Here is a 21644-nt window from a genome sequence, read left to right on the forward strand (position 1 = left end):
TCGATCCCAGGCCCTTGGCATGATAGTCTTGTGTTCTAACCATCAAACCAGGCCCGCTCCACCGCCAAATATTTAAGTGAACCAAACACATGCATGCGACACGTCAAATCAAGGTTGCGACCATTCATTTGCAAAGATTTACATTCATTTGCTATTATCTCAGTTCAGAAGCATGCTATCGAAAAACAATGCACAGTGGGAAAATAAGGTACAAAACCGACAAAGAATTCTGTAACTTTTGAAAACCACGAATGCGGTTTACGAAGTTATACTTTTCTAATGTAAAAATGTGCGGGGAATCCAATGAAACCGTTATCATAGGCCGCACGGATCGTTAACATGCTCATTTTACCCCAATTCCCCAATTTTTTAGCCGTTTTTATAGAAATTCATGTATTTTCAGAAGCAGAAATGATCTTGAAGTATGAAAACTCGACCGATCATGCTCATATATATTGCGGATATGAATAAAAATGTTAAACTTGACCGCATGAATGATTGTCATGCCCGTTTTACCATATTCCCCCAGATTATCGCATTTCTGGTAGGATATGCCATTTATCTAGGGAGAAAATCAGTAAAAATCCATCAAAATGAGTTTTTACCTGGTAAATACTTTTGAGCCATCGAATAAATCCGCATAAAAATCGAACGAACTGGTTTTTTAGTCATTTTGCCTTGATGCCCCAAAAATATCATTTTTTGAACTGAAGAGTTCTGCAACTTTTGAAATCCATGAATGCGGTTTACGAAGTTATACTTTTCTAATGTAAAAATGTGCGGGGAATCCAATAAAACCGGTTTCATAGGTCGCACGGATCGTTAACATGCTCATTTTACCCCAATTCCCCAATTTTTAGCCTTTTTTGATAGAGATTCATATATTTTCAGAAGCGGAAGTGATCTTGAAGTATACAAACTCGACCAATCAAACTCATATATATTGCCGATATAAATGAAAATGTTAAACTTGACCGCATGAATGATTGTCATGCCCGTTTTACCATATTCCCCCAGATTATCGCATTTCTGGTAAGATATGCTATTTATCTAGAGAAAAAATCAGAAAATGTCCATCCATATGAGTTTCTACTTGGTGAATACATTTGAGCCTTCGAATAAATCAGGATAAAAATTAAAAGAACGGGTATGTTGGTCATTTTGCCTTGATTCCCCAAAAATATCATTTTTAGAATTGAAGAGTTCTGTTACTTTTGAAAACCACGAATGCGATTTACGGAGTCATGTTTATCTAATGTAAAAACGTGTAGAGAATCGAATAAAATTGGTTCCGTAGGCCGCACGGATCGTTAACATACTCATTTTACCCCAATTCCGCAATTTTTTGTGTGTTTGATAGAAATTCATGTTCAGATGCGGAAACGACCTTGAAGTATAAAAACTCGACCAATCAAGCTCTTATATACTTTGCCGAAATAAATAAAAATGTTAAACTTGACCGCATGAACAATGTCCATGCCCATTTTACCATATTCCCCCAGATTATCGCATTTCTGGAAAAATATGATATTTGTCGAGGGAGAAAATCGGTAAATGTTCATCTAAGAGAGATTTTTATTTGAATAACACATTTGAGCCATCTATCTATTAAACCAGGGAAGAACAACGAACTTATTCTTGGCCATTTTGCCTTGATGCCCCAAAAATATCATTTTTTGAATTGAAGAGTTCTGTAACTTTTGAAAACCATGTATGCTATTTACAAAGTCATATTTTTTTTAATTAAAAATGTTCGAAAATTTCAATGAAACTATGCCTATGAAACTATGCCTATGCGGCTATGCCTATGCGGCTATGCCTATGAAACTATGCCTGTGCGGCCTATGAAACCGGTTTTATTGGATTCCCCGCACATTTTTACATTAGAAAAGTATAACTTCGTAAACCGCATTCGTGGTTTTCAAAAGTTACAGAATTCTTTGTCGGTTTTGTACCTTATTTTCCCACTGTGCAATGTATGGATGAATTTAATCTTGTAGTTTTATCTGAAAGTTTGCCGAATATCATTGGAGTCGCAAACGTATACCAAAGTCGTGAGCGAGCTGTGAAGGCAACTCTTCACGCGGTGCATGTAAATTTCATTCACGCTGTGGAAAGTTGCCTTCACAGCTCGCTCACGACTTTGGAATGCGTGTGCGACTCCAATGATATTCGGCAAACTTTCAGATAAAACTACAAGGTTAAATTCATCCATACATTGTTTTTCGATAGCATGCTTCTGAACTGAGACAATAGCAAATGAATGTAAATCTTTGCAAATGAATGGATGCAACCTTGCGTCAAATCGCGGATTTTCCGATAACCTGATGAACGGTAAGCAAGAAAATAGTCTCAGACCACATAAGAAACTACCGGTAGTATTCCAAAACTAGCGTTGGGTGCTTCGTCGGAATTCAAAAGTGAGAAACATTAAAGCAAGCGATAGATATCTTGACAAAACTAAGACGATCTCATCCAATCACACCATTTCAGATTCCTGAGGTGTAATAATGCAGAAGGATGGGTCAACGTTGTATGGGAAAATTAAAATATAATCGTAATAACTCCGAACAAACTTTTTCAATTCTCTTTCGCGTCTAAAATGACTGCGTAAAATTTTTGTGCGTCTGGTTGCTCCCTCACGTACTGTAATGTGGTTGAAAGTTGAATGGGATTCAGTATGAAAAATTTCAGTTACTTGCATGTTTTTGTCAAATTTTACATGCATCTTGTAGCCAATGATAATAAAATATAGCGTGTGTAGAAGTATGTAGAAAATACTTTGTCGAAAATCGTTAAGGAATCTGTGTTTGTGATAAAGTTGTATCGTCTTGGTGTTGATCGGCCTCCAGTGATAGTGAAGGAGGTCAAGCTGTCAACTGAGAGGTCTGATATTTTTCAGCTCTGCCTATACGTTGAACATAACGTCGGAATATGTGCCATCAATAGGTTTAAAGTCAATTCAATGATGGCTCTGATAAAATTCTTAGTAAAGTATTCTCATGATTCAGGAACATTTCAGCTAACGTCAACGGAAACGTCATGAGTACATATTCGACGAGAAAGGCACTATCACCACTAGGTGGATCAATCCGGGTTTTTTATCAGAAAATTTCTGTAGAAATATGATTCCAGATAGAACTATTGAAAAAAAAAACAGCAGATGGAGCTCCTTAAAAAGAGCTAGAAGAATCCCTTAAGAAAATAAAGGGGTGAATGAATCAAAAGAGTGACTGAATTCCAGGACTGTTTGGAAAACTTAGAATATCCCACGATATGAAAAACTGTTCCATATTCATAAAGGCTATCCAAATATGTACGTATGAATTTAAACCAGATCCTTCAACAGAACTGCTGTGCCGATGGATCATTAAAATAATTAAAACGATTTGAGATGACCAAAATTTGGTCTACTTGGTTTACGATAAGGTAGGTAAGGTAAGGTTAATGAACGGCTCCTTGATGGGATTGTTACAGAAACTTACAGGAGTTCATGAGTTGATTCCAGGATTCTTACAGGGATTTATCCCAAATTTCCTCCAGAGATATTTTGCAGTTTTTTTTTTGTGATTCCACCATACATTTTTCTTAAGATTTCTCCCAGAATTCCTTTAGGAAACCCTTCAGAAGCTGAAGGTGGGATTCCTCCAGAAATTCTGCTGCGATTTCACCAGGAATGTCTGCTGGGTTTCTTCCAGGTGATACTGCTGGTGTTCCTCCAGAAATTCTTCCGGAGATTTTCTTGGAGATTTTAAAAGAATCGCTTCAAATATGTCCCATTGTCCCTACGATTTTTCCAAGAATTCCTCCTGTGATAAATCCAAGTTTTTTTTTTGCATTTCTTCTACCTCCAAAAATTCTTACTTATATTCCTGCTCTGCCGGTGGAAGCATAAACATGTGACTTCTTGGCATTTGCAGTTTATGATCATGTATCATATTGGGTTTCTTATCAATGTTTAGACTACTGTGATAATTTGAAAATCCACTGAATCATCATTTCCCAGCGACATTTCACACAAATCAAACTTATTTTGTTTACCTGTTGTGCATCCGTCGCCCCTGTCATGAACTCAACTGAACTTGTGTATGCCAGGCGCTGCGAAGTCGTGTGCGAAATTCGACTGTGATGATAATGAACTTCGGTCGAGTCTAAATTTTTTTTTTTTTCTAGGTTTCTAGCTGCACTCTGAATAGAGTTGAAACCTCTACACTAGACCCGAAGATAGAAAAGAGTACGTAATCTTTCAGAAGCAGTTTGCCAGCCGTACGCGGAAAATGATATCCATTAAGACACTGTTGCCTACTGACTCAGAAAGTTACGGTAGAAGGTTGGAAATTTTTCAATTGGTCAGTCAGTCAGGATTTGCCTATGTAGTGAGTTATGGTCACACGGTTTGTGTTTGTCTTCTTGTTTGGTTTTGTGGTATGGTTCCGTTCAATATGTATTACTCCTCGTTAAGTCAGTTGTCGTATGTTTGGTTTTTTTTATCGAATCAATCGAACGTATGTTAAAATATAGTCAATCCTGGGTCAAATTGTTTTCTTGATTTCGCTAATCGTTTTCTCTGTGTTCATCTCTTGCGTCCTTAAATTGTCATCGGTCCAAAACCCACAGAAACATGTAACTGAACTTCTGATATTTTTCTGTTGGTGTCATAATACCATTTAAGAGGTAAACAAAAATACGCCAAGTTGATCAGTTGATTGCAATTAAATTTTGAAATAATAAAGATTGCTTGTCTATTATGTATGCATCCCACTACAAATACTATGAAAAATATTCAAATTCGTTCAATCGTCCTATCGGTCCTGCCTAGATAAACCAAGGATCGGTATATTCGCCTCACTCCATTCATATTCACTCCTCTTTGCTGAAGCGAATCGAGAAAGATGCAGCAAACGGATCGTCGTGATCAAACACGCAACCCCATCACCAGTGGGAAGCGATGAGCCAGCTGCTTGACATGAATATTCGTTGCCGATCGTCGCAGTTTGGATCGCAAGCGAATGAATGAATGGCGAATGGTGAAGAATGCTGGTGAGCGATCGAAGCGGCTATTATCATAAGTAGAAGAGAATTCTGGACGAACATTTGAAAAGGGCCTATCTGCTTTTTGTAAACAAACATGTTTCTGTCTCTGTAGGGCCCATCTGCATCCACCCACGCACATCAACACCCTTATGAGAAAGAGTGTTCTTCAAGCTATCTGTTAGGAGTGTTGATGTGCGTGGGTGGATGCAGATGGGCCCTACAGAGACAGAAACATGTTTGTTTACAAAAAGCAGATAGGCCCTTTTCAAATGTTCGTCCAGAATGTCTGCATGTAATGCATACATTTTTACTGTATTGTTGCTGAAATGCTAGATTAGCAAAGAAAATAATTCGAAAACATCAAAAATTCGTATGCACAATATCAATCGCATCACTCACGAATCGCATTCGCTTGCGATGCGAATGTGGACGAATGAGTAATTTCCAAGTGTGGCTTCCCACCGTTCGCCGAAGTTTGCTGTCGTCGCTGACAAGCATACAACCGAATTAAAGCGACAACCGTTCGCTGCTGACTGTCTTCGTATGTGGAAGAAGATGAAAAGTGGAAATCAGGAACCCTGAGATAAACCATGTCATTTTCTCAAGTGTAGCCTAGAAATGTCAACCTAGTCATACACAAGTAACGTTGTTCAGTTAATAAAAGCAGTCAGCTTTTGTCCAAAATGTCACGTCGAACGCATTGACGTCAACAATGCGTTCAAGTGTTCGCACGTTAGCTTCGAATCTATCAGCACAATTAAGTGCTGCAAATCTCCTTCTCACTATTAGTTCTTCGGTCGATTTTAATTGCTTTATTTAAAGAAAATATGATCAACTAACATTGTAAAAATTCGAAAAAGCAACTATGACATCAATAAATTAATAATCAAAATCAACCGAGAAACGTGGGAAATAAAGCCCAAACAACATTTTGAAGTCGGCTGGCTGTAAAAGGTTCCAAAACCTGTCACAAATCCTACAATACTTTTATTAGGATTTGTAACTATCATCAAAACCTTCTTAAATCCAACCGACTTGGAACTATTGCCTGGGAATAGACTCTAATGAGCCCTGGCGGATCCTCCATGTTTATCGAGCATGTCTGATGCATGTGATCAGCCATACTCCATCTGCAGCAGCCGGTTCGTGATGAACCGTTGGAGGCGCATTAAAGTGTTGAAAAGGTGATATGTTTCACTAAAGAACACTACATTACAATAATCAAAATGAAACTCCTTCACTTTAATACCGTCAACCCCTGCGAACTTGGCCAGGGGATAATGAACTTCGGTCGAGTCTAAATGGGTGCAAATGTCGCAATATAGCCTAGATAGCTGTGTAGTGTCGGTAGCGGTTAGTTCAACTGGCTAAGAATAGCACTACGGACCGCCTGTTCCAGTGGTAGGAGTCCACTAATCAGGTGACCCCTAATTCAAGGTGTTATGCGGCTTTACGCTTACCGTGCCTAGGAATGAATGGTTAGGGGGGTCTTATAAAAACCTTTTCGCAAACGGAGCCTGTGGAGTACCAGGGCACCCTCCACAGTATTTTGCCCTTACTGCGCGAACCGGAGCAATAGCGCGGTGGACCTTGTGTTTCTCCGAGACAATCAGCGCCCCTTCTTCAATCTCATACTCATATGCGATTTAGACAGTGTATTCTGTGCATACTCGCCTTTGGCGCATTTATATCTATACCGATCTGGCTTTATTGTTGGTGTTTTTTTTTGCGCTGTGATTGTTAAGAGTTTAATCTCGCCTAGTTTGGGTAGTGGCTACGGTTAGGATAGCTGAGATCAATCTTCAGCACAAACGAACAGCAACGATCAAACTTTGTAGACTTATGCAAATGGTACAGCCCGAGTAGCGTTAATCCAAGAACCTTACTTTCGTAAGGGGAATTTCTATCTAGGAAACCTTGTGAATCCGGTATTTTCAGTAAAAATGTAATGGCAAACTCACGTGTCATGCCTCGAGCATGTGTGCTTGTCAACAACGCAATCGTTGCTACACTCATCTCTGAGCTAACCACTAGAGATGTATGTGCTATCACAATCGATGTATCTGTTGGAAACCTCAAAAGGAAATACGTTTATTGTTCGGTTAATTTACCGCATGATGAAACATCCCCTACGGATACTTTCAAGCAAGTCATCGCATACTGCACTTTAAAAGGCCTTCCGCTAATTGTTGGCAGTGATGCTTATGCTCACTATATAATCTGGGGCAGCTCAGACATCGATTTGAGAGGCTTCAGTTTGATGGAATATTTGCAACATGCCTACCAACCTGGTAAGTCCACTGTGACTCTTTTACACAAGGTTGTTTACGATATCGAGTGGGCATTCGCTCAAAAGCAATCTTGTTTGGGTGTTTTCTTAGATATCGCGGGTGCCTTTTACAACGTGCCTTTCGATGCCATATTGGAAGCCGCACGGGGTCATGGTATACCTTCAATAATTTCCAATTGGATTCACCAAATGCTCAAAAACCGACATCTCTTCTCGACATTGCGTCTAGCAGGGATTAGGAAATTGAGTGTTTGTGGATGCCCCCATCGGGGAGTCTTATCACCACTTTTGTGGACTCTCGTGACAGATATTGTATTGAGGCAACGCAATAACAGCGGTTTCCAACTTCGGGCAATGCCGGCGAACCTTTGGTACTACTTGGGGTCGAGCTTGGTGTCTAAGACCCAAGTATATGAAATGGATTCAGACAACTGTTGTTCGGACATTGGCCTATGGATGCCTTGTGTGGTGGCAGAAGGACGAAGTGAGAACGATCCAATCAAAATTGGGTCATCTCCAATGGATGTGCTTAATGGCGATGTCTGGAGCGTTCTCTTCAACTCCCACGGCAGCGCACGAAGTTCTCTTTGATTGATGTTGCCCCACTACACATTCATCTCAAACAAGAAGCACTTTCTTGCACATACCGTCTACGGGTCAGTTTACTAGAGCAGCGGTTTTCAGATCGTGCACCGCGGTGCACTTGGTGCACCGTGAAGCTTTGCTTAGTGCACCGCGTGTATTTCAAATATGTTGCCTTCACAATAATGATTAGTGTGTGTTTCTACTCAAAACATATCTTTTAGTTACACAGAATATAGGAGGCCTGATTTAACCATCATTTAACTACAAATTGTTGCTTGTTCACTGGACCTTCAATGTAAGATACTAAATATTTTTTTATAGAATGGGGCACGTTCGGTGTAGTACTAGATTTGTAGTAATGAGCTGAATTTTAGTATGGTGAGAAGGTCAATTCTCCGTTTCTGCAATGAAATGGTGCAAAAAGCGTGGGTATTATGATTCCTTGCCTAATTTGATGCTGTTTGAGTAAAACTTTGGATAACTATGTTGTTTATGTTGCAAGAAATGGAGAAAATAACAACACTGTTGCCCAACGTTTTGCTCAAACAGCATTAAATTAGGCAAGGAATCATAATACCCACGCTTTTTGCACCATTTCATTGCAGAAACGGAGAATTGACCTTCTCACCATACTAAAATTCAGCTCATTACTACAAATCTAGTACTTCACCGATCTGTCCTATTTAGAAAACATCCAATGAATTCAGAACAAAGCGATCTTACCGTGGAACTGTAGGAAAGTTTCTGATAAGAACAAAGAAAAAATCACAGTTCTAGAGATTTTTCGATATCTCAAAAAAAAACACAAGGAAAATCCACAATGGGTCACGCCGGAAATCAACCATAATTTTCAAGTTGAAGTAAGGAATCTTATCTTCAAAAACGCGAGATGAGATCTCTGTATTAATTCCTCTGCGATTTACCATGTTAATCTCAGAGAACATGCTCATTATTTTCAAAGGGAATTCTATCAAATATTCTTATAATTTTGACATGAATACTGAGAGAGATCTTTCAAAAATCTTACCAGTTCTTATAAATATCTCCACTGCCCAAATTCGCACAACAGTCCCATGTGAATAGGAAACCCAGCAAACATGGGACTGTTATGCGAATAGGGGCAGTCCAGTAATTATGAATAATAGTCTTAGGAGCTAGGTAATAAATCTGTTATGTACAGAAGCAGAAATCTGAGTCTTTCACCAGGAATCCTCCAAAATATGTTATTTTTTTTGGAAAGAATTCAAGAATCTGCTGAGGGTTTCGCTAAGAACTCTCAAAGACCTGGACTGGAATTTCGAAAAAAAAAAACAGCAGAAAAGTAAAGGTCGACAAGAAATAAAGAAATACAATCAAGTCATAGTCATGATCGGTGAAAGAAAATCTTTTCAACGACTTGTCTAGTGTATGTACCAGGAAGTGGCATCGAAAAATACACTAGTTTTGTGACAAACAAATAAAATCTTTTAGAAATTTTGGAAGAGTGCACCGCGCGACGATTTATTTTTGAAAAGTGCACCGCGAAGCAAAAGGTCTGAAAACCCCTGTACTAGAGGAAACTCTTGTGAACCGCGCATCAACACACACTTCGTTGTTTCCACTTTTCGTGAATTGGAACAAAATTGTCCTTGCTCCAAGTGATCTTACAATTGGTTTAACTTTCCATAAGGACTGTTCAATTTATAAAACGGACAACTTTACAAGGCTATAAAAAGAAGACGCATAGTTCAAATTTAACCAGCCTTGCTTCGTTGTTCAGTGCAACATCTTTCATTATAGTTATAATTTTTGAATCGAATAAAATTAGTTTTATTTTATAGAAAATCGGCTAGGTGTTAAATGTGGTGAATTTTTCGATTGCAGAAAATTGAAAATATATATAAAATTACTGTTCACATAAGGTATATCGTTTTTAATATCAGAAAAGTATGTACCATGCTGCAGCAGCATGAGTAATAAATATTCTGGCGAAATTTCAACTTAATTGGAAAATTAGTTGTTGAGATATTAAAGTCTCAAGTGAGATTCGATTTTTTGAATAAAATTGAATCGCAAATCAAAAAGTTCTTGAAAATATTAAATAAACAATTTTTTTATGCATCCAGTCGAAAGTAGGAATAATGTGGTTTGAAATACAGAAAACTGCTTCTTAATAGCATTGCTGGTTTGGTCACTGTGCGCCATTACAGGCACAGTAATCCAAACAGCTTCTTTCTTTGAAGGTTTTTTCAAATAACAATGCAACCTAATGCAAATTTTGCATAACAATGATGATGGAAATAAAAACTTAGCATTCCATTATTATTAAATAAGGTGTACAGTAACATAGGACCAACTTTGTTGAAAATAAATAATTACAAGATTCACTAGGGTCGAAAATCTGAATCAATGGAGCAAAAAGTATGTCATTTTTTATTATGACCATCTTTATGGATAATTTTTTTGATGAAAAATGCAATTTCAAGAAAATTTTTCTTCTGTGTTACTCAGAAAGCAATATTTTACTACTCTGAACAAATTTTCAGCCGAATCCGTTGTGTTATTGCAATGCAGGACTTAAATAAATATTTTTTAATAATTTCTATGAAAACAAGTCAACTCACTATATCAAGCTGGAGGCTGCTTGGTGCACTATTAATGACCAACTATTGAGCTTCACCTCTAGTAGAATAGTATAAGATTCCAATACATTAAAAACTTCATGAAAATGTGCATGTTAATTATGTGGAAAGTTATGTCCAATTTTGAGAAATGGGTTTTTATTGATGTTTTACGAAAACCGCTTCAGTTACACAATAAAAAACATTTTGCTTAATGTTATATTTTTCCTACATTTGAGAATAGCTATAGAAAGTTATGCAAAAAACTGATAATGATTTTATTGAAAAATAAAAAAGATATCGCACAAGCAAGTTGTCCGTTTTATAAATTGAACAGTCCTTATAGGACATTTTCCACGAAATGCCTTTCCCGGGAAGAGTGGACATCTGCTTATCTAAAGAGAAGTATTTCAGAAGGCATCGTATGTTACACTGATGGCTCCCTTCTTGAAGGACGAGCAGGTGTCTATTCTGCAGGCAACATCAGTCTTACTCACTTGGTAGACACTGCACCGTTTTTAGGCCGAAATCTTTGCTCTTATATGCGAAGTGCAATCAGCACTTCAACAGCACGTAATGGGTAATGTAATATATGTACCGTAATCCGGGGTCAAATTGATCACTTTAAAACAACTTTTGCGGATAACATCAGTGCCAATTCAAATATTGCCAAATGAATTTCTGTAAAACCAGTACCCAGTGGATCTCCATGGAACCATGAGACAGAATTTTGTTCAACAAATTTAAGCTTTAAGTTAAATAACTCCAAATGTAAAAAAAATATAGAAATGTCGCTTTGGGGCGAAATTGATCAGTATACAATAGGACAGATCGGTGTAGTACTAGATTTGTAGTAATGAGCTGAATTTTAGTATGGTGAGAAGATCAATTCTCCGTTTCTGCAGTGAAATGGTGCAAAAAGCGTGGGTATTATGATTCCTTGCCTAATTTGATGCTGTTTGAGCAAAACTTTGGCCATTTGCAAGAAATGGAGAAAACAACAACACTGTTGCCCAAAGTTTTGCCCAAACAGCATCAAATTAGGCAAGGAATCATAATACCCACGCTTTTTGCACCATTTCATTGCAGAAACGGAGAATAGGAAGCAATCAGTGAAGTACTAGATTGAAAGTAGTGAGCTGAATTTTTGTATGATGAGATGATCAATTCTCCGTTTCTGCAATGAAATGGTGCAAACAGCTTGGGTTATATGATTTCTTGCCTAATTTGATGCTGTTTGAGCAAAACTTTGGGTAACTGTGTTGTTGAAGTTGCAAGAAATGAATAATACAACAACACATTTACCCAAACTTTTGCTCAAACAGCATCAAATTAGGCAAGAAATCATATAACCCAAGCTGTTTGCACCAATTCATTGCAGAAATGGAGAATTGATCATCTCACCATACAAAAATCCAGCTCACTACTTTCAATCTAGTACTTCACTGATTGCTTCCTATTGACCTTCTCACCATACTAAAATTCAGCTCATTACTACAAATCTAGTACTTCACCGATATGTCCTATAGGACAGATTGATGAAGTACTAGATTTGTAGTAATGAGCTGAATTTCAGTATGGTGAGAAGGTCAATTCTCCGTTTCTGCAATAAAATGGTGCAAAAAGCGTGGGTATTATGATTCCTTGCCTTATTTGATGCTGTTTGAGCAAAACTTTGGGCAACAGTGTTGTTGTTTTCTCCATTTCTTGCAACATAAACAACATAGTTATGCAAAGTTTTGCTCAAACAACATCAAATTAGGCAAGGAATCATAATATCCACGCTTTTTGCACCATTTCATTGCAGAAACGGAGAATTGACCTTCTCACCATACTAAAATTCAGCTCATTACTACAAATCTAGTACTACACCGAACGTGCCCCATAGGAAGCAATCAGTGAAGTACTAGATTGAAAGTAGTGAGCTGGATTTTTGTATGGTGAGATGATCAATTCTCCGTTTCTGCAAAGAAATGCTGCAAACAGCGTGGGTTATATGATTTCTTGCCTAATTTGATGCTGTTTGAGCAAAAGTTTGGGTAACTGTGTTGTTGTATTATTTATTTCTTGCAACTTCAACAACACAGTTACCCAAAGTTTTGCTCAAACAGCATCAAATTAGGCAAGAAATCATATAACCCACGCTGTTTGCAGCATTTCTTTGCAGAAACGGAGAATTGATCATCTCACCATACAAAAATCCAGCTCACTACTTTCAATCTAGTACTTCACTGGTTGCCTCCTTTTAATGAAACCTCGTCATCCAGTGATCGGAAGGTGTTTTTCAATCGAAAACACGCGTTATTACTCTTCTATACAGCCTACCTTCCTCAATGCGTTCAATATTCAAGATCTAAATTGCGCAAGAAACTGTTTTCCCTTGATCATAGTACGCTGTTGTTGGGGATGACAAGTAAAATAGCACTCACCGAGGCACTCACTGTGATGTGTACAAAAAATTGATCAAGAAATTTCTTGAATAATTCCTTTTGCTCACGATGAGTAAAAATACAAAATAACAGCAATGTATATTCTAGATATGTTTAATCATTATAGGTAATTCCGTAATTCCCTAATTTTGTCCCATTGCATGCCTGCGTACAATAAACGCCCACACGCCTACTGTGATGAAACCAGATCGGGGAAAATTTAAATCTCTGCCCGATTGGCGCATCAAAACAAAATGCAAAAATTACTCAATCATCCCAGTCAGTGTTGCCACAGGTACAGATTATTCTGTAAAAGTACAGATTTTTTTCAACTTTTTGGTACAGATTCTGTACGGTACAGATTACAGATTTTCAGCAAAAGGTACAGAATGGTACAGATTTTTTAAAATTGAAAAAAATCATTAAAATTTAAATTTAAAACATTTTTAATACTGCTATTTTTGTTTTTAAAGTTCATAAATTGATAACAGAACACTCAAATTAAGTGTTTTTCATAGTTTAGCCTGAATTTAATGCTCTTTTTTGTGTATTTTGAGCGATTTTAAATTATATGTGGTACAAATTTGGTACAGATTTTGGGTACAGATTTTTCGAATGTCTGGTACAGATAAAAAAGATTTTTGAGCCTCCGGTACAGATAAAAATGTGGCAACACTGATCCCAGTAGCCTTTGGCTCAATCGAGCCTCCATTCTACATACTGCACTGCCAGCCCAATCAATGGACGAACAGCGAAAACCCCCTCGTCCATCAGAATAGAAACGCAGCGTGGGCGGATGGTGGGCACGCGACGGACGGACGGAAGGAACGGATGTCGCATTTTGCAAAGCAAGCAAATTCAAGAGCGAGCTAGATTTTTTTCGCGATTCTTGAAGCGTTTTCAAGCGACGAGCTTACAAACGTACAACCCGCCACAGCTAGAACAAGCAGGGCGCGGTGGATGGTCGATGGCCCGAGGGGGGGGACCACCACAAAAGGGAAGAAAAAACGCATTGGATCGATTGGTACACGAGCACGGCAGCAGCAGCAGCGCACTATTACCCAAAACTTGTCCCACACCAAGAATCCGCCAGCCAGCAGCCATCGCCAACTTTTAATCGGATTTATCTCGACCGCAAACACCTTACAGCACAAAACTCCGGCACTTTTCGATTCCGCGGAACGGACACAATCTTTTCGCACCACTTCGGAACGCGGCCGCACTATTTTTCAATCGCAAAAAGCCACGAGAAACGGGAACAACAATTTTACCTTCATCCTGAAGTAAGTGAAAAATCCCGACAGTGAAAAGTGAAGCTGCTGATCGATAAATAATGGCGGTAAGATGTTGCGAAATATGTGAATTCTGACGGGAAATCGGTCAAAATTTCGTGCGAGAGAGCCGCGCGCGAGTCCGACAAAAAACTCACGATTGGTACAAAAAGGTGTGAACATATATGATTCGCTTGCGGAACATTTGAAAAGGGCGCAATCTACAAGTACTCTTCGAAAGATATCTCGGTAACCAGATGTCCAATCGTAATAAAAATCTAATAGAACAGAGAAACACGTCACATTCTACTCGCTTTCCATCGATTACCTTTTTAACGGTTGATTTAAATATTCGGTAGTTGGTCAATTGACTAGTCGCGGCGCTGGCATCGTTTTTGCTCCCGTTTGACGTTTGCTCTCTACGGCCATCTAGTGGTGGCTTGACCAAACACGGCATTATTAGCATTGGGCGATTACGATTTCGTGACGATGATTTTCAATATAATTTGTTCTAAGTGTTACACGCAGAAAAATGGCGCGTATTGTTCGTGCAGTTGAAAATCGGAATTTTCGACACGCGAAAATCGATTTTTCTGCCAAACCGTGTGTCGGACGTACGTCGGGCACAGTGCGCTGGATAGAGGGCCAGGTCCGCTGTCCAGCGCACTACGTCCGACGTTAGGTTTCACGCATGGATTTTGAGAAAATTCGATTGTCGGGTGTGGGGAATCTTCGGGTTTCAACCGCGACGACAATACATACGGCAATGGACTACCAGCTTGGCGCGCGCCCACAGTTGATCAGCAGGAGTAAATCAAGGGGTTGGAAACTCTGACACCCTAGAAGGTGTCGAAGTGTGTTAATCGGGTGTTTTTGGGTGTTTTTCGGTGCATTGACGTTTTTGACAATTCAGGCCAAACATGTCTAAAGGTCCAATCTGCAGAAGAGAGGCTCTCTTTGGTTTTCCTCTCTTTTATTAATATCTCAGCTGTTTATTTGTATTATGATTGTTTCCTTGCATTGAATGATGGTCAAAACAATCGTCTTTTGATTTGTACTGCAAAAATAGTTGCAAAGTTTACCATTACATTGCAATAATTGAAAGAGAAAGTGAACAAAGAGAGCCTCTCAAATGCAGATAGGACCTATTGAAATGTTTGGCCTGAATTGATGTGATAGACGTCATGTTTTTTTTTTCAAAATTCTGGCAACACTTTCGAAATTCTCTCACCATCGTTTGTTTTGATATATATTGACTTCAACGCCGGTGGTGTACAATCGAAGCGGTCGAAACCAAAATCGGTCTACCTTGCCGGGCCGGATGTAGCGGATTAACGATTCCTGTAAGTAATCCCATAAATTGATTAACACATCCAATATTAAGCAACAATTTTCATTCCAGGAATCGAAAGGAATCGCCGATGAAACAAATCCTTCTTGAGCAGGTTGCTATTGCAGTCGAAAAATTTGGATCGGTTTGGAAGCGACACCAGGGGAGGTTGCGCCGGAGAAAGACGCGTTATTCTTTTGAAAGATGATGGGGTGAAACTGATTTGACGACGATGATCGGATACTCAAGAGTGTTTTCCTTTTGCGGTTCCAGAGAGGGTTTGATTTGGCGTAGTACTTTTGAAGATTCCTTGTCAAGCGAAAACAGCGAAACATACTACGGGAATTGACAACCGTGCAGGTGTTCCATCATGTGCGACCGCAACTAATAGGAATGGTCAAAGAGCATCGAGCCATGTAACAGGAATCGTGCGATCTAATGTAAAGGCACAGGACAAGGGACACCTTATACCCAAGCTTATACCTCGATACGGCGAAGAACGCCTCCTACCGCAGTTTTCACAGTTGTATCGCCGCTCGTTTGCATGGTAGTTGAGATGATCTTCGAAGCGGCACCAAAATAAAATGTTGATGGCCAAGGACCAAAATAGAAATTCCTGGGTATGGGATACTTCCTGGGTAAGATTCTTGTTTCTTCGGAACAAAATTCAAAAGATGCTATGTACTAATAATTTAATGTAAAAAAAAATATTCCTGCGCGGAAAAGTGTCCTAACCATAGATCTCCTCAATATGTATTCTTCCGGTTCTGCTCGGCGCATTTCATCTCCCGGCGTCTGTGATTTCTCGAGCAATTTCTTTTTACATAAATCGCTCCCCCTGTGTGGGACGGCTTCTATGTTGGTTTCGGACCCTTTTCGGAGGAAATCCGAAGTAGACCTGGATTGATTTGGTGTTTCTTGGAAGATTTGGTGTAAAAGCGTTCTCGGGTTCTGATTCAGGGACCGTGCTCATCCATTCCGGTGCTTCCGTTGGTTTCATCCCGCTTCTCTTAGGAGGTATCGAGCATATCGATCGATACTAAATAAGAATCCGTATTCCGATCGAGTGCCATTTGAACTCGGTAGTAACTGACCAGGGACAGTTGCGTTCATTAGTCGAGGTGATTGAAGTTGTGAGTGGTTGGCCAATTTTTACTATTTCCTCGTTGCATCGCTCGTTTAATGGTTTCATCTCCTGGGACATGTGATTCCGAAGTTCTCGTGATGTTTTCCCTTCGAAAATTGTAAATTGCAACTTGTGGTACCTTGTGGTATGCACATAATAAATTATTGTATTACTCTATTACGTTTAGCGTGTATGTTTACATTGAGTATCTGTCATATGTGGAGATGTTGTAATTGTTGTCTGGAGTGTGAATCATTGTATGTAATATTGAAGTATCGGTAATAAAGTGTATACAAATAATGAATACAGTTGTTGAATAATCATTACAGAGAAAGATTCTCACATTGGCGACGAGAACGGTGAACAGTGCATGTGAAATTAGTTTAATTTCGGTTCGGGAAGTGTTGTCTTTGGAAAAAGAAAGAGATGAGTGGTATGTGTGTGTGTGTGGTGCATGCAGAGTGGTGATGACCTCCAGGTGATGACTTGTGATTGAATTTCAACATTGGAATCAAAAAGGTAAATATTGTGTACTAACTGTTCAATATGAATCAAACAATCTATTTGTACCTTCGACTAATGACAATGATCAACCTGTGAGAGATTTTGATGGTGATCGGTATTGTTTAGTTCAAATCGATGACAATCACTATTATCAGATAAAGAAATAAAGAACTGTGAAGAAAACCTAAGTTTTGTTGATTGTGATATTGGTACTCGTTAAATAGGGTTGTTGTCCTAAATCTAGACTTAAATGCTGAATGATGAATGAAGTCAAATCAATGTTAACCGGATGGCCGAGGAAGGCGTAGAGGTGAAACAATATTTTGAAATCAAATTTTGCCGTTGCTGTTAAAAGCCAGTGAAGGCGATGAAAGCCAATGAAGGCGATAAAAGCTAATGAAGGCGACATTCTTGAAATAGCCGTAAAAGGCGGAAAGGATTACAGATAGAAAAGCCGTTGAAGGCGGAAAGCAGGAAAAATGTTATAGGCAGAAGAGCCGACTAAGGCGAAAAACTGTCGATAACGGAAAGATCCGTCGGAGAGTGAAAAGCTGTTGAAGGCGGAAAAAGCCGTTGAAGGTGGAAATGCCGTTGAAGGCGGTAAGACCTGCAAGGCAGATATAGTCGTTTCTTTGTAGAGCCGTATAAGGCGAATTGTGTTATTAAAAATTAAAGTACTAAAAACGCAACAGTGTCGTAAATTTCGTAAGAAACAGATTACCAGCCAACGCAGATTTAAGGGCTGTTTGCAGATCAGAAGGAATTTCTCGGCCTCAAGGCATGGGAAATTCCTTGGCTGAATCACTCAAGAAACCGTTTTTTCTTCGATCGCAGTACGCAGTTGCGAAGAAATGACAGTTCAAATGGCAGTCACCGTAGAAAGTTTCTGACAGGAATCGTTCTAGAAGTTTCTTGAGCGATTTTTCTTGAACTCCAATCTGGGCTTTTTAGTTAAATTGAACCATTAAAAATGAAATTTCACACCAATTAAGTGGCAGCTGAGAAGGCGAAAGACAAAACTGAACTTTAAGCTGAGCGTGACTAGGAAAACAGGAACGAATAGTATTTGAATATATTCCAAATGCGAATATAACTGAGCAGATACTGAGATTGTTGTGGACCCACCTCAGGTGATATATATTGAAGTTATCATTGCTCAGTAAAGTATAATAAGTCTACGAGACGTAAAAAGGGTTGGCTCTTGAAACCAAATTAACATGAAGACATGATTTAACTAATGCTTTGTCCTGTTACAAGACTAAAAATGTAACTTCAAGAAAATTAACATCAATGTGTGAGAATAATTAAACTGTCTTGGTAGTTTGCAAGATAGGAAGTCAAAATGACAGTTAAAGCATTCGTTGAAGCTAGACGACATATTCAGAGCAGTTGCTAACCACTAACCTGTTAAGTATCATGCTAGTCAAATGGCTAGTTGAATTAGATATTTAAAAAAAATCGAACAATAAAAAATGAAACTTTTCGGCTTAACTAGAAGTCTCAGGAATTCGGGTAAAAAGCTCTTTATAACCTATTGAATGCCACTAAATGATTATGCGATTCAAGTACAGTGACTTCTTGAGTAATCACTTCTGAAGTCTTTGAATATAAAATGTATCGGGTGTTGTCAGGAGGGGCATTTTGACTTATGATTGCCTAACACTGGATATAGTGCCATTTTTGCTAATGAGTGGGCCATCTTGCCAAGAACTGTGGCACAAGTTAGAGAACAAGGTTCAGCAGTACGCTCAACAACAAATTCTGCACAATAATTTCCTTACAGGAAGAGACAAATTTTGATCAGTTAAAGAAGTATTGAAACTATTATTGAGGAGAATAACGTACAGTACATCAGAAGCACAAGATATTGGAATAACAAAAGATAATCATTTCTGTAACTACAGGAATAGATATATCTAATGAAAGCTGGATTATGAGGTTTGTTTTTCAGTCGAGCTTATTAATGCAAACAGGTACCATTTACTAACATGTTACCTTGTTTGAATTTTTAGATTTCATACACTGAAAAAACTGCAAATATTGTATGCATGTGTCGCACACATAGATTTTTGCAATTTGTCATAGATAACCCTTTCCATGTGTAGATACACATAGTTTATGTAAGGTCCATCGATTTTATGTGTGATCCAGCGTGGAAAACGAGTACGTGTGTACAAATAAATTTTATATATCAAATCCATGGATTTTTACCAATAAAAATGTATAAACGATATTTGTGTTAATAAGTTCATTGAAAATTTGAATAAAAACCTGCTTTAAATTGTTTCAGTACATAGAAATGAATCGTAGAGGCAAGCGTAAGGGCCATCATGACACAGACAATCATGGTCAGTGTGCACTAAGTCAGACTTGTAAGCGTTAACAAAAAAAAATGAGGATGTATTTCATCGAAAAGATGTGAAATAAGTGATATGATAGACAGATGATTGGGCTTTGCAATAATGCAGAATATTCTAGTCCGATCCAACGAACTGAGAATATTATCAATATGATGAGCATATGAAGAAAATCAGAGTTACTTAAAGATAAAAAGTTTTAAATTTTGACGGTACATTGAATGCGAATAATTTGGAAAAGGCTTGCTGAAATAGCTTCATTAGGTATCTAGAGTGAGAACATAACATGTTGAGGGGCTTTTGAAATATTTTGGAGGTACACCATTAAAATAAGTCCTACAGTTCAGAACCCAAAAGAGCGACATCAAAGGAACAAATTTTTGGTTTTGTAATGTTAAAATAGGTTTGATTGAGCACGAATCATCAGTTAATGCGGGGAAATATGCATCGTAGAATGTAAACCTATTGAACGACCAAACCGTAAAAATAAACTCATTCAGTTTGGAAGGTAAATGGTAAATCATGAGAATTCCGAAATTATCGGAAACATGATTCCTAAAAACGTGGACACCTATATAGGTGAACCGTCGAAAAGTGCTCTAATAAGATGATCGATTTATTTTGTTATCTGAAGAAAATTGCTTTGTATATAATAATTGGCTACTATCATTACGTTTTCGGTTGGAAGCCGAAGTGACTGGCGGTGCGAAAATTGATGTTTAACCTACTTATAAATATAGCAACTCGATTTAGATTAGTGCTAATTTCAGCTCTTAAGGAGCTTAATGATGCGCAATACCAGCAACCGGTTCAAATTTACGTCACAACTGCAACTTTGCATGTGCTTAAATGCGTGACTTCGATTTGGTACTGCGACGATGATGTATGTATTAAAAATTTGAGATAATTATAGGATTAAAACATGAAAAAAAGAATGAATATTGATATTCTACTATACTTTCAAACAGCTAGTGCGGGTGCGAGTTTTGTGAACAATATATATTAAATATAATTCAAAAACAGAATGTTTTCAAGTTTTCAAATTACTATTTAGCTAAAACTAGTATTACAAATATTGCTTTGGACAAGTGACGTTTTTCGAAATCGTGATTTGATTTAAAAAAAAGTATCAATCCCTTCGATATTTAGAAAACAAAATCTGTAAAGCCAAACTTCTTAATATATTCTGAACAAGAAACGAGTTCCAGCAAAGTTCGCTAAAAAAACATAAAATGAAATAGTGTTTGTATGACACTTGGACACTTTGGATCGAAAACGAGTTAATGGATATTGATATTTTTTCCACTGTAACATTCGTGCAGTAATCCGACATATTAGTTAAAAAATGTCTGAATAATAATCTGAATATACATACCTTTTGTATGAGATTCTTCTATGAAAGGACATGTCAAAAAAAAATCAGTGGGCAGTATACAATGTTTGCATGCTAGCTGTCATTGAAAACATTTGAGAAGAGGAAAACAATTCAAATAATTCATCAGCAAAGGTAATATTTAGCTTGACACTCAGTATTAAAAATATTTTGGGATTTGGGAAAATATTTGGGTCAAAATAATATTTCTTTTTAGGTACAACCACAAGTAACAGCCAAGTAATTTACCAAAATGCCGAGCAGAGATGGATGACCAAATGGATGACTGTACTTCTAATTCTGATGTGAGACTGAAGCGAGACGTTCATAAACTGAGGATACTATAAGCGAAACAACGTGGAGTGACCTTGCTGCGGATCTGGTGAAAAAACGAGATGTGGTACCTTGTGGTATGCACATAATAAATTATTGTATTACTCTATTACGTTTAGCGTGTATGTTTACATTGAGTATCTGTCATATGTGGAGATGTTGTAATTGTTGTCTGGAGTGTGAATCATTGTATGTAATATTGAAGTATCGGTAATAAAGTGTATACAAATAATGAATACAGTTGTTGAATAATCATTACAGAGAAAGATTCTCACACAACTTGCAAACCTTACAGAAACAGCAGATTCTCGAAGATGACAGCCGGCGGTAGTCTCTATACTTTTAGCCGCATCGAAGTCCTCGAATTGAACTAGCGCTTCCGGTTGTTTCCGGTTTTCACCACCGAAGGCCGA

At 38.1% G+C, this 21644-nt stretch overlaps 1 protein-coding gene and 1 long non-coding RNA gene across 5 annotated transcripts in view; one reads left to right on the plus strand and one right to left on the minus strand.

Moving 5' to 3' along the window:
• Positions 1 to 14369, minus strand: part of LOC109621578 (brain tumor protein) — a gene marked incomplete at its 3' end in the record, with an annotated part of 33507 nt that extends 19138 nt beyond the window's left edge. Inside the window, 1 exon segment of one of the 4 annotated variants that reach the window (XM_029851792.2) lies at positions 14210 to 14369. 4 annotated transcript variants of the gene reach the window in all.
• Positions 14370 to 15063: 694 nt separating this feature from the next.
• Positions 15064 to 16969, plus strand: LOC109432716 (uncharacterized). The gene is made up of 2 exons (XR_003892696.2): positions 15064 to 15552; positions 15612 to 16969. It is a non-coding gene; the product is annotated as an uncharacterized LOC109432716 (long non-coding RNA).
• Positions 16970 to 21644: the final 4675 nt, after the last annotated feature.

This window comes from Aedes albopictus, chromosome 1 (assembly GCF_035046485.1).
Source record: "Aedes albopictus strain Foshan chromosome 1, AalbF5, whole genome shotgun sequence".
NCBI classification, from domain to species: Eukaryota; Metazoa; Arthropoda; class Insecta; order Diptera; family Culicidae; genus Aedes; species Aedes albopictus.